The sequence below is a fragment of the Pleurodeles waltl genome, chromosome 5 (genome assembly GCF_031143425.1).
Source record: "Pleurodeles waltl isolate 20211129_DDA chromosome 5, aPleWal1.hap1.20221129, whole genome shotgun sequence".
NCBI classification, from domain to species: domain Eukaryota; kingdom Metazoa; phylum Chordata; class Amphibia; order Caudata; family Salamandridae; genus Pleurodeles; species Pleurodeles waltl.
In genome coordinates, this window is record NC_090444.1 from 1,696,864,644 (window position 1) to 1,696,889,152 (window position 24,509).

The 24,509-nt window shown below is 44.0% G+C and overlaps 1 protein-coding gene across 6 annotated transcripts in view; it reads right to left on the reverse strand.

The window, feature by feature from the left end:
• The window catches only part of ITSN2 (intersectin 2), a 1,003,157-nt gene that overhangs the window by 742,036 nt on the left and 236,612 nt on the right, over positions 1–24,509 (reverse strand). The window lies entirely within an intron of this gene.

The following is a 24,509-nucleotide window of genomic DNA, read 5'->3' on the forward strand; positions in this document are numbered from 1 at the left end:
ACATGCCCTCTGAGGGGGGAGTGCGAAGCACTCCTCCCCAGTGCACATCACCCCCGTGGTACCGACCCTTTCTCAACAGAAGGATAATAAACATAGTTAATTATCCTTTTTTCCTGAAAGATTTGCAGCTCATGCTTCTGGTGGCAGGGGTTTTGGGGGGGAGGGGAGGGGTGAGGGGGAGGCAGGGGATGCTGGTCCGCCCTTATGGAGGAGCCACCTCTGCCTGGAATGTCACCTAATGGTCAGTCATCCTTGAGCAAGCCCGATGGACCACGCCCGCAACCTCGGTATCATCATCGACAACAGACTCACCTTCAAGCGTCAGATAAAAACACAGTTGCTGCCACCTGCTTCCTCATAATCCCTATGCTGCGAAAGATTTTCAGATGGATCCCTGTAGACACCAGAAGAACGTCAGACACCAGAAGAGCGGTGACCCAGCCCCTCATTACCAGCAGACTGGACTACGGAAATGCACTCTATGTCAGTGTCATCACCAAACTCCTCAACCACCTCCAAACTATATAGAACTCCACAGCAAGACTCATCCTGGATCTTCCCAGACGCACCAGCATCATCCCACACCTCTGAAGCCTACACAGGCTGCTCGTGCAAAGGAGATACAAATTCAAGGTCCTGACCCTTGCCTTGAAAGCCCTTCACAACATAAGACCCAAACACATCAACTACTGTCTGACTTTCCACCAACCCACCAGTGAACTCCAGTAAAACGGAAACTTTGCACTTGTAAATCACACTACTCACCTGTTAGGGTCTCAACGCGCTGTAGGCATACAGCTGTGGAACGTCCCTGGCTTTTCCCTGTGAGGCACCCACTCCTGGGCAACCCCCAGGGTGAAGCCAGGCATCCAAGCACTGTCAGGGCCGTTGTGGAGATTAAGCAATCTATTGCCCAGAGTTACAGAGTGGGACCCATTGATTAGATTAGGCACCGAGGCGAGAATTATCTGGTCCAAGGGAATTGAGCCCAAGACCCACCGAGGCGGGAACTGAACCCTGGTCCCGGGCCAGATCTCTGCATCAGGGTCTGCCGCTCAAACCATTGTGCCACACTTCTCCACTCGGTCAACCTCCCTGGTCCTTGCACACGTTCCACAAGACCGCCGAAGCACGGAGCGGAGGCTGCTCCTTCTCATAATTCACCGCTAAGACCTGGAACAACCTTCACCTGCGAACCACTCACACCCACCTTGATTTCAGGAGGAAGCCCAAGACCTGGCTCTTCAGCAACAAGAGACTGCCAGCACATAAAGGCACCCCCAAGTGCCTGGATATCGCTCTACAAATACCGAGTGATTGATTATCTGATTTGGGCTGCATCTCTGTTAGTTCACCACATACGCCTTCACTTTAGACCTACCACTTGTTCAAGTCACACACAATACACACATTAAAAAAATCTGCTTTCCCATTGTCCAAAGGAATGTTTGGAAAAGTTAAGGAGCCAGTATGGTGGGTGAGCTTTAACTGTGCTCCCGCATCCCCAATCAACTGCAACAAACCACTGTCTCATTGTCTCACCCACAGTGACCCAGGCAACAGCAGTAAAAGGATTTTCATAAACAACTGTGATCTCACTGGTGTGGTTGAGGTGCCATGTGGCAGCAAGCAAGGATGGCTCTGCATGTCACCTCCACCCCACTAACAAATGCATTGATTCAAGAGAGAGCTACGGGACTGAGAACTGGGGCTGGAGCAGCAGTTAGTGCATCTCCTGGTGTGTGCTAGTTCAGTAACACACACTGACCATAAAGGGCCACAGAAAGACAAGTCGAAGTGGAGCCTGCTTAAAATGTAGGAGTCTAATAGGTTCTCTGACAGCAATCGGCAGCAGGCCTGAGGGGAGAGACCCACCTCTTACAACAGATCCCTGGGGCCTACAAATGCTGGCAGGAGGAAGCCTTATGTGTATTGGGCTGTAGCAGTGGCAACTGAACACTGCAAGGCATGGATAACCACAAAAGAAGGGGCTGCAGATGGGACACCTTTCTTTCTTGGCCCTCTCTCATCGCCATCCTAGAGCAACTGGTAGTAGTGATGGGGTTGGACCTTACGGTGTTACTGAAAGGGGGTGGTAATCATACTGGACTCACCTTCACCAGGCCTAGGCATCAGGGTAATTGTTGGATTGACCCCTCCACATCATGTATGGCAGTTCATAAAACAATGATCATGCACACCTCAGCACAGAGACATTTTAGTCCTTGGAGATTGATCATAAACTGGCCCAGGCAAAACAGGGACGTGTAGCATCTCTAAACCACACAGGATGACTCCGCAAGAGCTGGGGTGAGAAGTGGGCTCAAAGATCAACTTTCAACCCAGAATGAAAATTAAATCCTATGTGCAGGTAGCCATTGCTATTTTTAAATAATGGCTTCACTGGGTCTATGTGACACATGGGGTGTGGGACACATATATACAGCAACTCACGACTCCCTCTTGTGGATTTCTTTCTCCGGGCCACTTACTTGCACTAGGTAATTGGCTCACCTTTTTCTGTATCGTTCCCTCATGGACTGTCTGATCACTTTTCTGTAGAGCTTATTTTAAACCATTTTCTAAGTGACCCTTAGAGAATGTGGCTTCTAAAAACATGGTGGCTTGTAGATGGAGATTTCTCCAACTTCCTATGAGAGGAGGCCAAGGCCTGTTTGAGGCTCTATCTAGGATCATTCCCCTTAACTGGTACAGTATGGGAGTTAAGACAGTATTGAGAGGGAAGGCAATGGTGTTCCTACACAAAAATGCCTGTGAGAATGGATTCCTCACAGTGAACTTAGAGACCAAAATTGCTGTCATAAAGAGCAATTCATTTCTATTGAGAAAGACAAACTGCTCAAACAGCTGAACCTGGCTAGATTAGCTACGGCAGTGAACTATGGGCAAGGCCTTGATGGCCTGGTGGGCCTCACAAACATACACAAAAATAAATAGACAAGACAGGCAAGTTGCGTATCAGCTGAAGAACGGAGAAATGGCCACCAGAAAGGCTGAAGCAGTGATGACTACAACTGTGTGTGTTGTCTAAGACACAGCTGAGACAGCATCTTGATTTCTTAAATATTATGAGTGCCACTATGCAGTCCTTCCACTGTCAGCCTGCAACACCGCTGATCACCAAGCTAGAAAACTGCTGAAACAGGCACTCGCAGAAGGGAACCATGAGATGATGACTTCCTGGCTGTAGTATTAAAGTTCACAGAGGCAATCACTGGCATTCATGAATTTTAGAGGCTGCGCTTTCTCTTCAGTCTGTATGTGTTTAAAAAAAAAAAGATCAAAAAAGGTGGAGTATTCAGTCAAATGTACTAGCAACTGAATTTGGTAAGACTCCAGGCTAAAATGGCTTACCCATACAGTTCTTTACAAAAATAGCTAAAGTGTTAATACCGCACCTTTACACATATTTGACAAAGCGGTGGAGACCAGATGTCTGCCGGAAGACTGTCGTAGAACACACAATTTCAATCACATTGAAGGCAAGACTGCCACCGCCACTGCTGTGCCTCCTGACAACCTATCCCACTTATCACTGCTGTAGCTATGATCTTAGAAAAGGTATTTTCAAAACAACTTACTACGGTCAGTTCCTTACTGGTGCACCCAGACCAGAAAGGCTTAAAAGTTGTCTCTTCTGCGTCTTCAAGTAAGCCTGGTATGTGCATACAAATACTTAAGTCCTAGTGCTTGTGAAGTTTGAGAAAGCTTTCAATTAATTCTACACAATTAGGGGGGAGGCCTCTTTCAGATTCTGAAGAAAAGTAATCTTGGTCCTAGATTACTGGCATATGTGAGGTTTCTGTACAGCAAGGCCAGGCCCAGGGTACAAATCAATGGTGCCATGTCCAATTTATTGCTAGTAGGACAGGCACTAGACAGGGATGCCAACTCTCATCCTTGTTTTACATCCTAACAATAAAACCATTAGAAGCGTGAATATGGATGGCTGGCCTGGTTCAGGAATTCCAGAAGGATGGGGACTGTGAAGACTGGGTTTTACTAGATGTTGATGACTCCACTATTTGCAATGGGTGGGCCAAAGACTTTTGAATATATTAGACGTCTATGGGAAGACATTGGGTGGAGTCATTAACAGGGATAAGTCAGTTGTTCAAAGAGAGGAGAACAAATTACTTGTTGGCAGTTCAAACAAAAGGTAGCGTTGCCTTGTTCGAAATTGTGGAACTGCCAAGACTTCTCTAAACACTCCAAAGCAATCCCTAAGGAAGCACCAATTGAGTCTTCAACACAGTATGGTGCCTTACAACTGGTTCTATGAAGGAAGGTTGACAGCCTAGAGTTCCCCTAGATAAATGTACCCAGCGCATTTACGATGGAGACAGAGATGGCTAACATGCACCTTTACTACTGGGTGGCTCACTTGACCTACACAAATAATTGACTTTTTAGATGAAGAAACCACCTAGCTGAAGAAACCACCTTGCTTTTTGTTTAGGAAGCAATCTACCTGAAAAACCAAACCTCTTGAGCCTGATGTATAAAGGCAGAGAGCCCTACTTAGTCCCCTCGACAACTAGGTTGGCAGTTGATTGTAGGTGTAAAGCTCGCTGCTGGATCGGATGAGAGTATAAACTGATGGTCAGATAACATTGTGACAAGTTAACTGGCTGGCTTATTTGGTGAGGCTAGGGAGTTTCAAGGCATGGGGCTTTATTCAGTTTTGAAGCTGGGCGTGTCTAGAAGAGAGATAAGTCTTTTGAGGACAGGTCAAAGGATTTAGAATTGTACAAATCACAGTTTCAGGGACATCTTTAACTAAGACAAAATCTGACAAAGCTGACTTCTTTGCCTGAGTAGAAAGCCCTTAAACCAAAAATTAAACATGCCATTTTGGGCATACAAGATATATTAAGGATATACCAACAACTATTGTGCAATTCCCCATACCCCTTGAAGAATCTGTGGTACTGGTGGGAAGCAGATGTGAGCTTGCTGGAGGAAGAAGAGTGGAAAGAGTCCAGAATGGCACATGATAAACTAACTATTTCAGCTGACTATACCTAACAATTTAAGTACCTCCACTGGATAGATTACAAACTGGTTATGGTAGATGGCAAGACAAACACCCTAACCTGCAAGAGATGCTACTATAATACAGGGATTTTTTTTTCCACATGGTTTAGAGGTACCCAAAATGCAAACATACTGGTGGGTAATTGGATCCATCCTGAGGAGAATTGTGGGTTACACTATTTACCTTACTTCCAAAACCAACACTCCTAGGAATAACAGAGGTAATGGGTGGTGCGCTGGGAACAAATCAATGGTCTTTCTTTCCCTGGCCAAAAGAGATATCAACCCTTACTGGAGGGTTGAGGCAGCCCCACCAGTAGAGGCCTGGGTGGAGGAAATGGGTCATCACTGCTCTCGGGTGGAAATAAAACATTTACCTTTAAGAGGATACCCATCTCAACACCATAAGACATGGACACTCTGGAATACTGGTCTTCACCAGGGTGATACTGATGCAAGTAGGAGAAGAAAGGGTATAGCATGCCTTGTATTTGATTACATGGATTACAAACAAAACTGGCTTAAAAAATGTACTTTATATTACATTAGGCAGAATGGTTAGGTCTTGTTTCAAAAAGCACACACGCAAGTTTTTCATTCAATGGAAAAATGTTGTCTAAAAAAGTGTTCCAGAAAACCTGAACAACTGGAGATCTTGGTGGATAGCACAAAGAATCCCTGAACAGAGCACTGGTTGGGCACATGGAATTGTGGGATAGGATGGGTTCATCCACTCTTTATTCTAAAAAGTAGAATTGTGATTTAAATCCATGCCCCACTTACTCAAGGTCAGAATGACTCGATTGTCTTTAAAGAAAGGAATATGTCTATATCCTCGAGAATTTCCCAAAAACCTTAAGGGTAGTGGTGAAAGGAAAACGTATTCAGTCCCCTGGAATGGAGTAAACTACATAAGATGAGCTGAGGCAGGTGACAGGGTTTCACGGAAGTTGCATAAAACTCATAGCATCTGTTGGGAGCAGGAGGACGTGTTTGGTCTTTACTCTGATACACTACCGTCTTTGCTGAGTACTGAAGTTTGGAAAGAAGAGGCTGTAAGTAAGTGGCTGACTGAAAAGTAGTCTACTAAGCTTTTTCTAGTGGGGAGAAATGTTGATTTGGCTGGTACTTTTAGAATGGCACTCAGTGATTTGGTTATTTGTGTAACTGTCTTGTGCTTCTGGAAGACACTGACCAAGGCTGTCGGGGAAAACGGGAGGCTATGTTCACGAGCTTCACCATGCACTGGCAAATGTGACTGAAATCTAAGAACTTGAAGTCCGAGGCCCAGCAAAAATAATTTACTTCCCAGGATGAAGAAGAGGTTTATTTGCTTTACCGCAACAGGTATAATACATGTCAGTATAAGTGAGGATTTATTTATCTTAAAAAGTTCTGACCACAAGTAGAACGCAAGGCAAGTTCAGATGGATTGGAATTGTTTCTGGAATCTGGAGACTTGAAGCATAACCTTTGGATGTTTACCTTTAAAGATGTGATGACTGTACATTAAGTTGGTTCTCTAAAAGTGAAATATTGTATTTGGTAGGAGTAGACAGGCCCTAATAGAAAATATATTTTAAAAGTTAAAAAATATAGTTATTGACTAGATATGGTCATCTTTGTTTGGAATCATTTATTTAATATTAATCTAGATAATTTGAAGGGAGGAACTGACTGCTTCAAGTTTTTGTTATTTCGGTAATAAAATTTGTGGATTGAGTTTTACCAAAATGTTGTTTAAATGTTGATTCTGTACTGTAATAGCACGTAATCTGTGCTATTTAGCTATGAAACAGTTTTCTAAAAATGCACTTGCCAAGAAACATTGCATTTGGAGAGACTACATGACAGGGAGTTTCATTATAGACATGTACTAGGCAATAAGAAAAAAAGTTTAAAATACAAATAAATCAAACACATCAGACAAGATTTTAACTTATGTTTACATCTAGAAATAATTATGAGTTATCAAGTAGTACCCAGTGTTGGTCAAATGCTGCAGGGTCAATGAAGACCCACAGCATATGCTCATAAGTAAATAAACACATATGGAGCTGCAACATCTTACAAACAGGTTCCAAATTTGTCACGGATTGTGCTTAGACACAATCTTTGAGTGGCACAAAAGGTGACACAAACTGGAAAATGTTCCAAGAGTGGCAAACAATGTAAAACCATCCAAGTCCTATATACCAGCTAATAGCATTTTTCAAATAAAAATGTATGTATTTTTTTTGATCTGTTACACAATGCGTAAACAGGAACATTTAAGGTAAGCAGGAGAGACAAAGTAGGTTTTGCATACCATGGATAATGCACACAACATCATTTACGAACCAGAGACAGACTGACCAGTGGGCCAGGGAACAGAACTAAGGTGAGGCTCTCCACTTTTGTACACACTATTACATTTGGAGAAGGTACTATAGCGGACTTGAAACAAATGCACATTAAAATGTTTCCACTCACATGAAATGACATCTCTGCTTATTAAGTGCACAACTATCAGTTCAACTAAAATGGTAAAATATGTCTTTTTTCCCGAAATCCGAGTTGTGAACAAGGTAGGTAAGTCATCAGACTTCAACAAAGGCAGGAGTCACAGTTTTAGTTGGCAATACGGGGTTTTGAGTCTGGGGATCTTTTCACCTATTGAGGAATAATATTCTTGGTTAATTTTGAGGAAGCCTTTGAGTGAGGGGGTCAAAAAAGTCTATTATGATAGAATGTTGCACTTCTACTTGGGCATTTAAATCAATGTGAGAAAGTTATACTTCCAAAAGCCCAAAGCTGGGCTTGGCCGTTCCAACCCAGAGCAGGTCATGGATGTCTACCAATCAGGTCTGATATTTATGCCCAAAAGTGTAAAGGCACTGCAGCTCCAGGAAGCTGAGAAGCTCAAAGTCTCTTGTGTGCAGGTTATATCCCTTCAACATCCAAGGACGCTCACGAAAACAGTTTCACCTTGATTCAAAAATGAGTTTGTAACTTCACCATCAACCAACCGGTTCCAGTATGGAAGGTTAATCCAGCACTAGTTAGTGAATGTCACCTCAAGCAACCATCATTACAACCTGCTCTGAGCACAGCTGTTGGCTGTCTTCATTCTTGAAGGTCTAATGATTGTTGTTATGAACAGTTTCTCATTTCATTTCAACATTCATAATGAAAGCACTGAACAAAACTAGACCATTCGTCCATTGTTAAATGTGATAACAGACACTACCACTGGTACATTTTTTTGTAAACAAGAATGGTTTCAAATACTTAGTCAACAGGATGCTAGCAGTGAACTTGTTTAGTCATCCTTCAACCAGGACGATTCAATTAGCCAAGTGTGAGCTCAACAACTTTATGCAATTTCATGTCTTGCTCTGCATGCCTCCAAATATACCTGCAAATGTGCTGTTTTAGCACCTCCAAAGGCAGGGTTTAGCGTTTTCTGGAGCACACCTTTCTGTTAGCCTGGAAGAGACTAAGGACATATGCATCTGATTCAAAATGAAGATGATGAGGTAGTCAGCCCCTCCCCCTTCACTCTACAACTTTGAGGCCTCTAAAACCAGCAAATTCTTGTGCTGGAGATTACAGTATTGCTCTCAGCTCAGATCAACTTATTGTCCTAACTAAATGGTCTTTTTGCTCACCCATCTCACTCTCCAAACTAAAACATAAAACAGCCATGAGTAAGCATAAAACCTTCGGCACTATAACAGTCCATCTATGTAGCTCCAGAAAAGAAGGCAGATTACACTACTCACTGTGTGACTGTGAACTTTCAAGTACAAGACGACAAAAAAAATAAACTTCAAAAATAATTTTTCTGTCTATGCAGAGAGAGTAATAAGCAGTTTCATATGCAAATATTTTCTCTACATCTTACACACCCATCAGATCTCAACACGTGTTGGCGAGAGTTTGGTCCCCCCTTCTAGCTGTGTGTGGAAGGGAAGAGGAGTGGTCCAGTATGGTATTGTAAAATAGGTTTTATTGTAAAAATGTGTTTCAACTTCATTACTCCGCGTTTATATCTTGCAACGATGGTGCATGAAGCAAACAGTAATAAAAATGAAATTCTCTCGATCAAAAGAACAATGATCGACTTTTTAATAAGTTTTTCTACACTGTAAAACCCCAATCCGAATTCATTATTAATAGAAAACCATAGGTTGTGTCAGGTTTTTAAATTTATTTTGTCTCAGTCCTTTATTGCTATTATAAATCTACTAATCAGTATCTGCATTTTCCCCAAACAATCCTTGATGCTTGTAAAAAACAATTTGAACTGGCACTGTGTTTTAGAGCCTTCTACCAAATACAGTCTATACTTGGTCATTGTTGACATACTAATGATGCCATATGTTAAAAGTTACCATCAAATCATCAAGGACAGCACTTCCCAAAATGAGGGTCGCACTCACTGGTGGGGAGTAGCACATTTCTGATGTGTCATGAGAGTAATAAAGAAGATGCCTTTACATTTTCTATTTATCTTGTCACATTTGCTGTTATTCAGAGACAGAGGCAAACATCTGGTAAACTGCTGCTAATTATTTTAACATGAGAACTGGAGTTACCATTTTGTGTACTTCTGAATGAGAAGTAAGACACGTTTTGAAAGTGAACTATGTGACAGTCTTGCTGAGGTACAGGGAGTGTGAAAGGGAAGGCTGTAGTGTATCATTTTTTTGTAACACAACTACTACACTTAAATACCTGTAAATGAACTGTACACATATTCAGGTAGAAAAGCAAAAATTAAGCACTTTTTTGTAGCGTGTGATGGAAACAATGTTTTTCAACAGGATCAAAACAAATCAAGACACTTTTACTTGCTGATCCGCAAAGAAATGAAAATGTCACTTACCCAGTGTACATCTGTTCGTGGCATCAGTCGCTGAAGATTCACATGTTGTGCATAGCCCGCTATCTGGTGTTGGGTCGGAGTGTTACAAGTTGTTTTTCTTCAAAGAAGTCTTTCGAGTCACGGGACCGAGGGACTCCTCCTCTTTGCCTCCATTGCGCATGGGCGTCGACACCATCTTCGATTGTTTTCCCCGCAGAGGGTGAGGTAGGAGTTGTTTGTTAGTAATAGTGCCCATGCAATGGAGTGAATAAGTATGTACCTAACTAAGATTTAATATATTTACAAATGTACAGAGTTGAAGCTAACTTCCAAACGGCTACAGGCTCCCGCGGAGGTGGGTGGGCACATGTGAATCTTCAGCGACTGATGCCACGAACAGATGTACACTGGGTAAGTGACATTTTCAGTTCGATGGCATCTGTCGCTGTAGATACACATGTTGTGCATAGACTAGTAAGCAGTTATCTCCCCAAAAGCGGTGGTTCAGCCTGTATGAGTTGAAGTAGTCTGAAATAAGGTTCTTAGTACGGCTTGACCTACTGTGGCTTGTTGTGCCGATAGCACGTCTACACAGTAGTGCTTGGTAAATGTGTGAGGCGTAGACCATGTGGCTGCCTTACATATTTCGTGCATTGGAATATTCCCTAGGAAGGCCATGGTAGCGCCTTTCTTTCTGGTTGAGTGTGCCCTTGGTGTAATGGGCAGTTGTCTTTTTGCTTTAAGGTAGCAGATTTGGATGCACTTAACTATCCATCTGGCTATACCCTGTTTCGATATTGGGTTTCCTGCGTGAGGTTTTTGAAATGCAATAAACAGTTGTTTAGTTTTTCTGATGTTTTTTGTTCTGTCGATGTAGTACATTAGTGCTCTTTTGACGTCTAATGTATGTAGTGCCCTTTCAGCTATGGAATCTGGCTGTGGGAAGAACACTGGTAGCTCTACCGTTTGATTTAGGTGGAACGGTGAAATAACCTTTGGCAAAAATTTAGGATTGGTCCTTAGGACTACTTTATTTTTGTGTAGTTGGATAAAAGGTTCTTGTATTGTAAACGCCTGAATTTCACTTACTCTTCTCAAAGATGTGATGGCGATAAGAAATGCGACTTTCCATGTTAGGAATTGGATTTCGCAAGAGTGCATAGGTTCAAAGGGTGGACCCATGAGTCTTGTTAAGATGATGTTGAGGTTCCATAAAGGAACGGGTGGTGTCCTTGGTGGTATAATTCTTTTGAGGCCTTCCATAAATGCTTTAATGACAGGTATCCTAAATAGTGAAGTTGAATGGGTAATCTGCAAGTATGCAGATATTGCTGCTAAGTGTATCTTAATGGAAGAGAAGGCCAGGTTTGATTTTTGTAAGTGTAGTAAGTAACCCACTACATCTTTTGGAGACGCGTGTAATGGTTGAATTTGATTATGATGGCAATAGCAAACAAATCTTTTCCATTTGCTTGCATAGCAGTGTCTAGTGGATGGTCTTCTGGCTTGCTTTATGACTTTCATACATTCTTGTGTGAGGTTTAAGTGTCCGAATTCTAGGATTTCAGGAGCCAGATTGCTAGATTCAGCGATGCTGGGTTTGGATGCCTGATCTGTTGTTTGTGTTGTGTTAACAGATCTGGCCTGTTGGGCAACTTGACGTGGGGTACTACTGATAGGTCTAGCAGTGTTGTGTACCATGGTTGCCTTGCCCATGTTGGTGCTATCAGTATGAGTTTGAGTTTGTTTTGACTCAATTTGTTTACTAGATATGGAAGGAGAGGGAGAGGGGGAAATGCGTACGCAAATATCACTGACCAGTTCATCCATAGGGCATTGCCTTGAGACTGCCTGTGTGGGTATCTGGATGCGAAGTGTTGGCATTTTGCGTTCTCCTTTGTTGCAAACAAGTCTATTTGAGGTGTTCCCCAACGTTTGAAGTAAGTGTTTAGAATTTGGGGGTGAATCTCCCACTCGTGGACCTGTTGGTGATCTCAAGAGAAATTGTCTGCAAGTTGATTCTGGATCCCTGGAATAAACTGTGCTATTAGGCGAATGTGGTTGTGAATTGCCCATTGTCATATTTTTTGTGCCAGCAGGCACAGCTGTGTCGAGTGTGTCCCTCCCTGTTTGTTTAGATAATACATTGTTGTCATGTTGTCTGTTTTGACAAGAATGTATTTGTGAGTTATGATTGGTTGAAATGCTTTTAATGCTTGGAAAACTGCTAGTAGTTTGAGGTGATTTATATGCAGCTTTCTTTGATGTACGTCCCATTGTCCTTGTATGCTGTGGTGATTGAGGTGTGCTCCCCACCCTGTCATGGAAGCATCTGTGGTTATCACGTATTGTGGCACTGGGTCTTGGAAAGGCCGCCCTTTGTTTAAATTTATGTTGTTCCACCATAGAAGCGAGAGGTATGTTAGGCGGTCTATCAACACCAGATCTAGAAGCTGACCCTGTGCTTGAGACCATTGTGATGCTAGGCACTGTTGTAAGGGCCGCATATGCAACCTTGCGTGTGGGACAATGGCTATGCATGAGGACATCATGCCTAGTAGTTGTAATATCATCTTCGCCGGTATCCTTTGTGTTGGATACATGCGTTGTATAATCTTTTGGAAATTTTGAACCCTTTGTGGACTTGGAGTGGCTATTCCCTTTGTTGTATCTATTGTGGCCCCTAGGTATTGTTGTACCTTGGACGGCAGAATGTGTGATTTTGCATAGTTGATGGTGAAACCGAGTTTGTAGAGGGTTTGCATGACCTGATCTGTGTGGTGCGAGCACCTTGTCAGTGAGTCGGTCTTGATTAGCCAGTCGTCTAGATACAGGAATACGTGTATTTGCTGCCTTCTGATGTGTGCAGCCACTACTGCTAGGCACTTTGTGAAGACTCTTGGTGCAGTTGTTAAACCGAAGGGCAATACCTTGAATTGGTAATGTATTCCTTTGAATACGAACCTTAGGTATTTCCTGTGGGACGGATGTATTGGTATGTGGAAATACGCATCTTTGAGATCTAAGGTTGTCATGTAGTCCTGTTGCTTTAGCAATGGTAACACTTCTTGTAGCGTGACCATGTGGAAGTGTTCTGATTTGATGTAGGTGTTTAGTGTTCTGAGGTCTAGGATTGGTCTCAGTGTTTTGTCCTTTTTTGGTATTAGGAAGTACAGTGAGTAAACTCCTGTGTTTATTTGTGTGTTTGGTACTAGTTCTATTGCGTTCTTTTGCAATAGTGCTTGAACTTCTATTTCCAGAAGGTCTGAATGTTGTTTTGATAAACTCCGTGCTTTTGGTGGTATGTTTGGAGGGATTTGTAGGAATTCTATGCAATAACCATGTTGGATAATTGCTAAGACCCAAGTGTCTGTAGTTATCTCCTCCCATGCTTGGTAATACTGACCTATTCTTCCCCCCACTGGTGTTGTGTGGAGGGGATGAGTGACATGTGAGTCACTGTTTGGTTGTAGGGGTTTTGGGGCTTTGAAATCTTCCCCTATTCCTAGGGAATTGTCCTCTGTATTGGCCCCGAAAGCCCCCCCTTTGGTACTGTCCCTGGTAGCTGGACGGTGTTGCCTGTGAGGTGCTGGCTTGTGTGGCTTGACCCCGAAACCCCCCTCTAAAGGTTGTTTTGCGGAAAGTGTTGTAAGTGCCTCTGCTCTGCGGGGAGTAGAGTGCGCCCATGGCTTTAGCAGTGTCAGTGTCCTTTTTGAGTTTCTCAATCGCCGTGTCTACTTCTGGTCCGAAAAGTTGTTTCTCATTGAATGGCATATTGAGCACTGCCTGCTGTATCTCTGGTTTAAAACCAGACGTTCGTAGCCATGCGTGCCTTCTTATAGTCACAGAAGTGTTAATTGTTCTTGCAGCCGTGTCCGCTGCATCCATAGAGGAGCGTATCTGAGTATTAGATATGTTCTGTCCTTCCTCAACCACCTGTTTCGCCCTCTTTTGTAGCTCTTTGGGTAGATGCTCAATGAGGTGTTGCATCTCGTCCCAATGGGCTCTGTCATAGCGCGCAAGCAGTGCTTGAGAGTTAGCGATGCGCCACTGGTTTGCAGCTTGTACTGCGACTCTCTTTCCGGCTGCATCGAACTTGCGGCTCTCTTTATCTGGGGGCGGAGCATCCCCAGATGTGTGGGAGTTGACTCTCTTGCGAGCTGCTCCTACTACGACGGAATCTGGTGGCAGCTGTGAGGTGATGAAAGCAGGGTCTGTGGGAGGTGCTTTATATTTCTTATCCACTCTCGGTGTTATAGCTCTGCTCTTGACCGGCTCCTTGAAGATTTCCTTTGCGTGCCGAAGCATTCCTGGGAGCATAGGCAGGCTTTGGTAGGAGCTATGGGTGGAAGAGAGGGTGTTGAATAAGAAGTCATCCTCGACTGGCTCCGAGTGTAGGGACACGTTGTGGAACTCTGCTGCTCTAGCCACCACTTGTGAGTATGCTGTGCCATCTTCCGGTGGTGAGGGCTTTGTAGGATACGCCTCTGGACTGTTGTCCGACACTGGGGCGTCGTATAAGTCCCAAGCGTCTTGGTCCTGATCACCTTGGCTCATGGTGGTGTGAGCCGGGGAATGTGATGGAGTTTGAGCCGGTGAAACGTTAGTTACAGGCGGAGGAGAGGGTGGCGGAGTTACCTTTTGAGAGTGTGGCGGAGTTACCTTTTGAGAGGGTGGCAGAGTTACCTTTTTCACCATTTTTGATTGTGGTGCTTGGTCTGATTGAAACTCCAGTCTCCTTTTCCTCCTAATAGGGGGAAGGGTGCTTATTTTCCCTGTTCCTTCCTGTATAAAAATACGTTTCTGAGTGTGGTCCACTTCGGTGGATTGCAACTCTTCCTCAAATCTATGCTTTCGCATCTGAGAGGACAGTGATTGCTCCTCTGAATAGGAACCAGTAGTTGGGTCGGTTGCGGGTTGTTTCAGCACCGAAACCCTGTCTGTACTCTTTTTCGGCTCCGAGGAGACCTTCTTCTTTTTCGGAGTCGAACCCTCTCGGCGTCGATCTTCCTCGGTGCCGCTGTTTCTGCGTTGGGCAGTTGCGGCTCCGGTATCTCGCCGCCGATGTTTTGCAGCAGCACTTTCTCGGTCCCGAGAAGGCTGCGCGCCGGTGTCTCGACCGGAGTCGGACGATCTCGGCACCATTTTGGCCTTTTTCGGTGCCGACGGCCGGTCACCGAATTTATGGGTCGAGCCATGGCCTGATGGCAGTGGCGTCCCCTGGGCCTTGTCACTTTTCTGGTGTGCTGGCTTCGACGTCTTACTCACAGTTTTTTGGTCGTCGAATTCCTCGGAGTCCGAATCATTGAACGAGAAGGGTTCTTCTTCCTCTTGTTCCTCGAACTCTCGGTGAGCTGTCGGCGTAGACGCCATCTGCAGTCTTCTGGCTCGACGGTCACGGAGTGTTTTTCGGGACCGGAACGCACGACAGGCCTCGCAAGTCTCTTCACTGTGCTCAGGTGACAGGCACAGGTTACAGACCAAATGTTGGTCTGTATACGGGAATTTGTTGTGGCATTTAGGACAGAAACGGAACGGGGTCCGTTCCATCAACGTTGGTTTACACGCGGTCGGGCCGACCAGGCCCCGAAGGGGGATCGAAAACTACCCTGAAGGGTACCGGAGCTCTTCACTCTTCAAATCGGTGTCGATCCGAACTAAGCCGATCCCGAACGCAACAATACCGACGTAATTTTTCCGATATTTGGCTAACTTTCCGTTCCGAAACCCGGCGCGAAAGGAACACGTCCGAACCCGATGGCGGAAAGAAAACAATCGAAGATGGAGTCGACGCCCATGCGCAATGGAGGCAAAGAGGAGGAGTCCCTCGGTCCCGTGACTCGAAAGACTTCTTCGAAGAAAAACAACTTGTAACACTCCGACCCAACACCAGATGGCGGGCTATGCACAACATGTGTATCTACAGCGACAGATGCCATCGAACAAATATTTCACTATAACTGAGTTCCACATAGTATCATTTGTGTGATATATATGGAAAATGTCACTTACCCAGTGTACATCTGTTCGTGGCATGTCCTGCTGCAGGTTCACATGCTGTGCATAGGTCCTGCCATCTAGTGTTAGGCTCGGAGTGTTACAAGTTGTTTTCGAGTCACGGGATTGAGTGACTCCTCCTCTTCGGCTCCATTGCGCATGGGCATCGACTCCATCTTAGACTGTTTTCCCGCAGAGGGTAAGGTAGAAGTGATAGAGTATAAAGAAAAGAGATGTCCATGCAAATGGACTTGAAATATATAGATACATATGTACAAATGTTTGTTGTAACTTAAACGGCTACAGGCTCCCGGGGAGGCGGGTGGGCGCATGTGAATCTGCAGGGGAACATGCCACGAACTGGGTAAGTGACATTTTCCGTTCAATGGCATGTGTAGCTGCAGATACACATGCTGTGCATAGTCTACAAAGCAGTTTTCCTCCCATAAGCGGTGGTCAGCCTGTAGGAGTTGAAGTTGTTTGAAATAGTGTTCTTAGTACAGCCTGTCCTACTGTGGCTTGTTGTGCTGCTAACTCATCTACACAGTAATGTTTGGTAAACGTATGGGGTGTTGACCAAGTGGCTGCTTTACAAATCTTTGTCATTGGTATATTTCCTAAAAAGGCCATTGTTGCACCTTTTTTTCTCATGGAATGTGCTTTTGGTGTTACTAATAGCTGTCTTTTGGCTCTTAGGTAACACGTTTGTATGCATTTTACTATCCATCTAGCTAGTCCTTGGTTTGAGATTGGATTTCCAGTATGTGGTTTTTGGAATGCCACAAATAACTGTTTAGTTTTCCTAAATGATTTTGTTCTGTCAATGTAATACATTAAAGCTCTTTTAATGTCTAATGTATGCAGCACTCTTTCTGCTACAGAGTCTGGCTGTGGGAAAAATACTGGAAGTTCCACTGTTTGATTGATATGAAACGGTGAGATAAATTTAGGTCGGAATTTTGGGTTTGTGCAAAGTACTACTTTATGTTTGTGTACTTGTATAAAGGGTTGTTCAATAGTGAAGGCTTGTATTTCACTAACTCTTCGTAATGAAGTGATTGCAACGAGGAATGCTACTTTCCACGTTAGATATTGAATCTGACACGAATGCATGGGTTCAAATGGTGGACCCATGAGCCGTGTGAGTACAATATTGAGATTCCATGAAGGAACTGGAGGTGTTCTTGGTGGTATTATACATTTTAGCCCTTCCATGAAGGCTCTGATAACATGGACTCTAAATACAGACGTCGGTTGTATATTTTGTAAATATGCTGAAATAGCTGTGAGATGTATTTTAATGGATGAAAAAGCTAAATTTCCTTTTTGTAGATGAAGTAAATAACCTACAATGTCTTGTATTGATGTGGAAAGAGGTGTCATTTGTTTGGATTGACAATAAAAGACAAACCTTTTCCATTTGTTCGCATAGCACTGCCTGGTAGTGGGTTTTCTTGCTTGTTTAATTACTTCCATACATTCTGGTGGGAGAAGTAGATATCCAAACTCTAAGACTTCAGGAGCCAAATTGCTAGATTGAGTATTGCTGGATTTGGATGCCTGATTAGTTGTTTGTTTTGTGTCAACAGATCTGGTCTGTTTGGCAGTTTGATGTGTGGTACTAGTGATAGGTCTAACAATGTCATGTGCCATGGTTGACGTGCCCACGTTGGCGCTATAAGTATGAGTTTGAGATTGTTTTGAGGCAGTTTGTTGACCAGAAATGGAATGAGCAGGAGAGGGGGAAAAGCGTAAGCAAATATCCCTGACCAGTTGATCCATAGAGCATTGCCCTTGGATAGAGGGTGTGGGAACCTGGATGCGAAGTTTTGGCATTTTGCGTTTTCGCTGGTGGCGAATAGATCTATGTCTGGTGTTCCCCATTGGTGAAAGTATTTGTGAAGTACTTGGGGGTGAATTTCCCACTCGTGTGTTTGTTGATGATCCCGGCTGAGAACATCTGCTAATTGATTGTGTATCCCTGGAATGTATTGTGCTACAAGGTGAATGTTGTTGTGTATTGCCCAATGCCAAATCATTTGTGCTAGAATGCATAGTTGTGATGAGTGGGTTTCCTCCTTGTTTGTTTAGGTAGTACATTGTAGTCATGTTGTCTGTTTTGATGAGAATGTGTTTGTGAACGAGAAGAGGTTGAAAGGCTTTGAGTGCTAGAAATACGGCTAGCAATTCTAAGTGGTTTATGTGAAGTTGTTTGTGTTTGTTCTCCCATTGTCCCTGAATGTTGTGATTGTTGAGGTGTGCTCCCCGTCCAATCATTGATGCATCTGCTGTAAGTGTGGCTTGAGGCACAGTGTCTTGAAATGGCCTCCCTTTGTTTAAATTTGTGAAATTCCACCACTGAAGTGAGATGTGTGTTTGGCGGTCTATCGACACTAGATCTTGGAGTTGACCATGCGGCTGTGACCATTGTTTTGCAGGGCACTGTTGTAAGGGCCGCATGTTTAGTCTTGCATTGGGACAATGGCGATGCATGATGCCATCATGGCCAACAGTTTCATGACAAACTTGACTGTGTACTGTTGGTTTGGCTGAATTTGTTGAAATATATTCGGGAATGATTGTACCCTTTATGGACTTGGGCCTGCAAGTGCTGTTTGGGTATTTAATGTGCCTCCTAAATACTGTTGAACTTGTGCTGGTTGTAAGTGAGATTTTTGGTAGTTTATTGAGAACCCTAGCGTGTGTAGGGTCTGTATTACATAACGGGTATGGTGTTGACACTGTGTCTGGCTGTTGGATTTTATCAGCCAGTCGTCGAGATATGGGAAGACATGGATGTGTTGCCTTCTTATGTAGGCTGCGACTACGGCAAGGCATTTTGTAAATACTCTGGGAGCTGTTGTTATCCCGAAAGGTAACACCTTCAACTGGTAATGTTTTCCTTGTATTACAAACCTGAGATATTTTCTGTGTGCTGGATGGATGGGTATGTGAAAATAAGCATCTCTGAGATCCAATGTTGCCATAAAATCTTGTTGTTGTAACAGTGGGACTACATCCTGTAGTGTTACCATGTGAAAGTGTTCTGATAGGATGTAAAGATTGAGGGTTCTGAGATCTAGTACTGGTCTCAATGTTCCATCTTTTTTGGGAATGAGGAAATACAGGGAGTAGACCCCTGTTCCTTTTTGATGATGTGGTACAAGTTCCATGGCTTGTTTGAGTAGTAGTGACTGTACCTCTGTTTGCAACATTGAAATGTGTTGGGAGGAGAGTTTGTGTGGTTTTGGAGGTATATCTGGAAGAATTTGTGTGAATTCTATGCAGTAACCATGTTGGATAATGGATAAGACCCAATTGTCTGTTGTGATGGGTAACCAGTGTGTGTGGAACTTTTGCAGTCTTCCTCCCACATAGGAAGTGTGGGTAGGGAAGATGTGGAGCAAGTCACTGCTTTGTGTGTGAGGTTTATTTTAATGGCTGATATCTTCCCCAACCTCTGGGGAATTGGCCATTGCAGGTTCCTCGAAACCCACCTCTTTGGTACTGAGGCTGGTAAGACGGTTTTGCTTGTGAGGTAGATGCCTCAGATGTTTGGGCTCTAAAACATCCCCTGCATTGAGGCTTTCGAAATGAGCCTCTGTACTGTACTGAATAAAGAGCATCCATGGCTTTAGCAGTGTCAGAGTCCTTTTTTATTTTTTCAATTGCTGTATCAACATGGGTGCCCAAAAGCTGTTTTTCATTAAATGGCATGTTAAGGACAGCCTGCTGGATTTCTGGTTTGAACCCTGACGACCAAAGCCATGCGTGTCTTCTAATGGTGACCGCAGTATTGATTATTCTTGCTGCTGTGTCTGCGGAGTCTAGAGCTGACCTAAATTGATTATTTGTAATAGCCTACCCTTCCTCGACTATTTGCTGGGCTCTTTTTTGTTGATCCTTGGGGAAATGCTGGATGATATCTTTCATCTCGTCCCAGTGGGCCCTATCGTACCTAGCCAGTAGTGCTTGGGAGTTGGCTATTCTCCATTTATTGGCCGCTTGTGATGATACTCGTTTACCAGCAGCATCGAATTTCCTGCTTTCTTTATCTGTGGCAGTGCATCACCAGGCGACTGGGGGGGTAGCCCTTTTCTTTGCTGCACTGACCACTACGGAATCTGGAGGTAGCTGCTGGGTAATGAAAGCTGGGTCAGAAGGAGGCGGCTTATATTTATTTTCTACCCCTAGGAGGGATGACTCTTGCCTTAACTGGTTCCTGAAAATTCTGATGTGCATGTTTCAACATGCCAGGAAGCATGGGTAGAGACTGGTACGTAGTATGAGTGGATGAGAACGTATTAAAGAGAAAATCATCCTCGAGAGATTCTGTGTGCATGGCTACGTTAAGGTATGACGCTGCCCTAGCTAGAACCTGAGTGTATGAGGTGCTATCCTCTGGGGGCGATGGCTTTGACGGATAGCAGTCTTGACTGTTATCAGAAATGGGATCATCGTAAAGGTCCTATGGGTCGACATGATCTTAGCGCGAATCTGCAGAGTGTACTGGAGACTGTGCAGTGGGGGTAGTAGGTGGAGAGACAGTCAGGTGAGAAGAATGAGGAGGAGACTGATGAGGTGAGAACTGAGGAGGTGGAGATTTTTGTTTGGGTTTTGGCACTTTAGCTGGTGGCTGATCAGTGTCCAATTGTCCTTGAAAGGCCAGCTTCCTCTTTGTTTTTAGAGGAGAAGCAGTTGGGATCTTGACAGTGTCTTTATGAATCTGAATTCTGGCCTGCCTTTCATCAAATTCCTCCATTTGCATAAGTTCCTCAGAAAATCTATGGCTTTCTTTAAGTTGTTTGGAAAGTCCAGGCTCCTCTGTGTATATGGGTCTTTTTGGCTCCGAAGCCGGTTTCCTCTGGATCGAAAGGCCTGGAGTAGATGTTGGCCTCGGCTCCAAGAGGGATTTTCGAGGCTTCAACTCGATGGGTCGGTGTTTGCCTATTTCGGAGCCTGTGCTTCGGCTCGAGTCCGAAGGCTTTGGTGGCGTGGCCTTTCTCGGTGACAAAATTGTTGCTAGGTCACCGAAAGTCTTTTTACGGGTGGAGCCATGGCCTTCTGGCAGTGGCGTCCCCAAGGCCTTGTGTTTGGGCTTGGGTGGGACAGGGGCAGGCGTACTCACGTGCTGTCCTGCCGTGATTGATCTGTCATTGTCAGACTCTTGGTCGGAGTCGGACCCCCGAATGAAGACTGCGGTGTGCATAATCTCCTCTTCTTCCATGTTGAGACGTTCGGTGCTTCTTGACGCCATTTCCAACCTTCGCGATCTTCGGTCTCGTAGAGTCTTCTTCGGGCGGAAGGATCTGCAGGCCTCGCAAGTATCCTCACGGTGGTCTGGAGATAGACACAGGTTACAGACAAGATGTTGGTCCGTATAAGGGAACTTGGCGTGGCACCGAGGGCAGAAACAAAATGGGGTCCGGTCCATGAGGCTTCAACGAGGCTTTGATCGGCCCAACCAGGCCTGAGTTGGGCGCGGGTGCCCTGAAGGGCAAGTAAGGAACTGGATCCACTGGTACCGAAGTGTCGATGACAGATGGTACGCGATCGAAACAATACTGACGAATTAGAGAGTTTGTAGCACTTTTCCGACTCAAACTACCGGAGCGAAAAGAAACACGTCCGAACCCGATGGCGGTAAGAAAACAATCTAAGATGGAGTCGATGCCCATGCGCAATGGAGCGGAAGAGGAGGAGTCACTTGATCCCGTGACTCGAAAACACTTCTTTGAAGAAAAATAACTTGTAACACTCCGACCCCAACACTAGATGGCAGAACCTATGCACAGCATGTGTATCTGCAGCTACACATGCCATCGAACATATATATATAAAAAGAGAGAGAGAGAGTGTTTAATCAGTAAAACTATATGTCTGTGCAAGTTTAGTGGTCAGTTCAGTGAAAATTGTGCTTTCTGTAAATGATAGTGAACTACAGCATGATGCTTTAAAAATATATTGCAACAGTGTGGTCCAAAATGCACCACCAGCTATGTACTTCATGCTTATCATTCTCCTGCTGAATACATTTGCTACACTTCGTGTGATCCTAAGATTTTTCAGAGTCCTTTTGGCTTCAGTTATGTAATACTGATGTCAGCACCCCCCACTCTGAAAATTGTTACTATGTCCCTAAGTCGAGCTTTAAAACAAACCGTAGCATTTATTCCCAAGCAATACTCTGAATGAGCCTTTGAGTATTTTGTGCTGCAGTGTTTTTTTTGTTTTGTTTTTTACTTCACAAAGCCTTTTCCGAACAGAATGTGCTCACTACATGTGATCATACACATTCATCTCACTTGTGCATGACTTTCACACATAAATTAAGTAATATGGATGTGGCATAAGACCCTAAAGGAAGGTGGGTCGTGAAAGTTTGTCCTTCTAAAATAATGGGTCATGGCTCTAAAAAATTTGGGAACAACTGATCAAGGTCTTTCGAGACAAAACAAAATCAAATAATAATGAAAATGACACTATCATGCCGTGGCAGGCCCTTAAAATATGATGGTGAAATTTAAGTCAATAATGTAAAGTTTCAATGGGGATGATACAATGTAACATAATATTGTGTTCCAGGCTGCCTAAAGCAGCCACATATAATGACTGTTGTTTAAAATGCCATAAACTCGCCAAAACTCGAGGAGATATCTACCTGACATGAAATTCATTTTCATGAAAACTGTGGAGTGTATAATCAACCATTTTTACCTATTTCTAAAAGATACATCCTCTCTTGCGTTGTGAGATAGAAGCAAACTCATTCAAAGAAATATTGGATTGTTTGTTTTGCAAACTCAGTAAAAATTAGTTGTAAAAATAAAATGGCACAAACTATAGCTCTAGGTTTTGACATATGCCTGGGATCATTGGTTAGTAATTCAAGACTTAACTAGTAAACTGTTCTCATTTAGGGCATCTTGAGAAAAGACATTCAATAGTCCTACCCCAATTAATTTACCCATGACTAGAGATCAAGGATTGCGGACCGTAGGACAGGAGACCCTCTACAGATAAAGATTTCGAGAATTCACAGGGCTAACATTTTTTTTCAATGTTATTTATTGCCGTTTAGAGAAGAAAAAACAGTACAATCGGTTTGACTGCAAAGGAACAAGTATTATTGGGGGGAGGAGAGGAAGGAGAAGTGGACTCGGGAAGGAGGGAAAGGGGGGAGAGGGGTCGGGAGCGCTGGAGGGGGGCAAAGGGAAATGGGGTGGAAAGCACAGCAGTACAATATTACAGAATTCATTAGCATGGACCAAAAAAGAAAAATGCTCCATTCACACTTGGATACAAATAGTTAAGCAGTAACGAATGCACTTTTACAACAGACTGTCTATACCAAACTCAAGATTAAGTGGTGTCAGGGCAGCAAGTTAATTGGGTGGTCTACAGGGTTTGACTGAGATAACTGACTTAGGTCACTCATTACATGCAGGGTTGGTGAGGAGTGAAGGTCAAGATGAGGAAGACATTCCTCTGTGCCTAATTCTTCTGAAGCTGATAGGGTGCAGGTCCTGTGACACATATAGGTGAGGAACGATTCCCAGATATCTTTGGGGTGTGAGTGTGCAGGCATCAATTCCCAGTAGTTTGCCAGTTGCACCTGACAGTAGGAGGCATCGTGTTGCCAGGAAGATACAGAGGTAGTGAGGCACCAGCCCCAATGCACAGCCAACCCACGTTTAGCCAACAGGAGAAGCATAGCCATTAATCAGTGTTCGCTGGTCGAGACATCCCTAACATAATGGAGGGAGTGTACAGATGATGACGTTCCACACATTTCTTCAGCCCCTCCCAAGAGTACCATACACAGCCAACTGGGTCAATCTCTGTTCTGGAGGCTCAGTAACGTGATAAAAGGGCAGTGGGTAAGGGGCATGGTGCTGGTTAATCTGCCTCGACCGCTACATGTGGTTGAAAGCGCTCATGGTAAAGTCAGAAGTGTATAATTGGGCCTGAGCACATCGTGTGTAGAGATGCATGTCTGGAGCACCCATACCGACCTGAGAGAGCAGAAGCTAAGAATCTCCCATACAATACGAGGCTGCTTGCCTGCCCAGGTCATGGCAATAAGATTGGAGCGCAATCAGCACATTCATTGGACTGTTAAAGGAATAGACAGGTTGCTGAAGAGGTATAAAAATTTCAGAAGAGCAATCATTTTGGCAATACCTATCCACCCCATGATGGAGAGCGGCAGGCATGATCAGATTGTGATCCTGTCCTAAAGCCAGGGCAGAGCTCGTTCAGACTGCAAATGAACCATATTCGCAGAGATTGAACAGGTATTTTTTTTTTCAAAAAAACTTCTAAAAACTTGGCTTTTTACTTTGCACAGCTTTGAGTGAATGCTTTTTGCCGTCTGCCAGGTTTCTATTCAGCGCTTTGATGCCCTCAGGTTTAATGTGCTCTATAAATGCTCCTAATATAACATTTGAGTGGATATTCCATGGGTAAGGCCTTGGATGCCATCTTAGCAGAGATACAATTAACCACCAAGCTAATGCATTATCGTTTCAAGTTTTTTGCATCTTATAAATAAACCTGTGTGATATCAACAAAGGATGATAAAAGTGTATGGAACACTGGAATA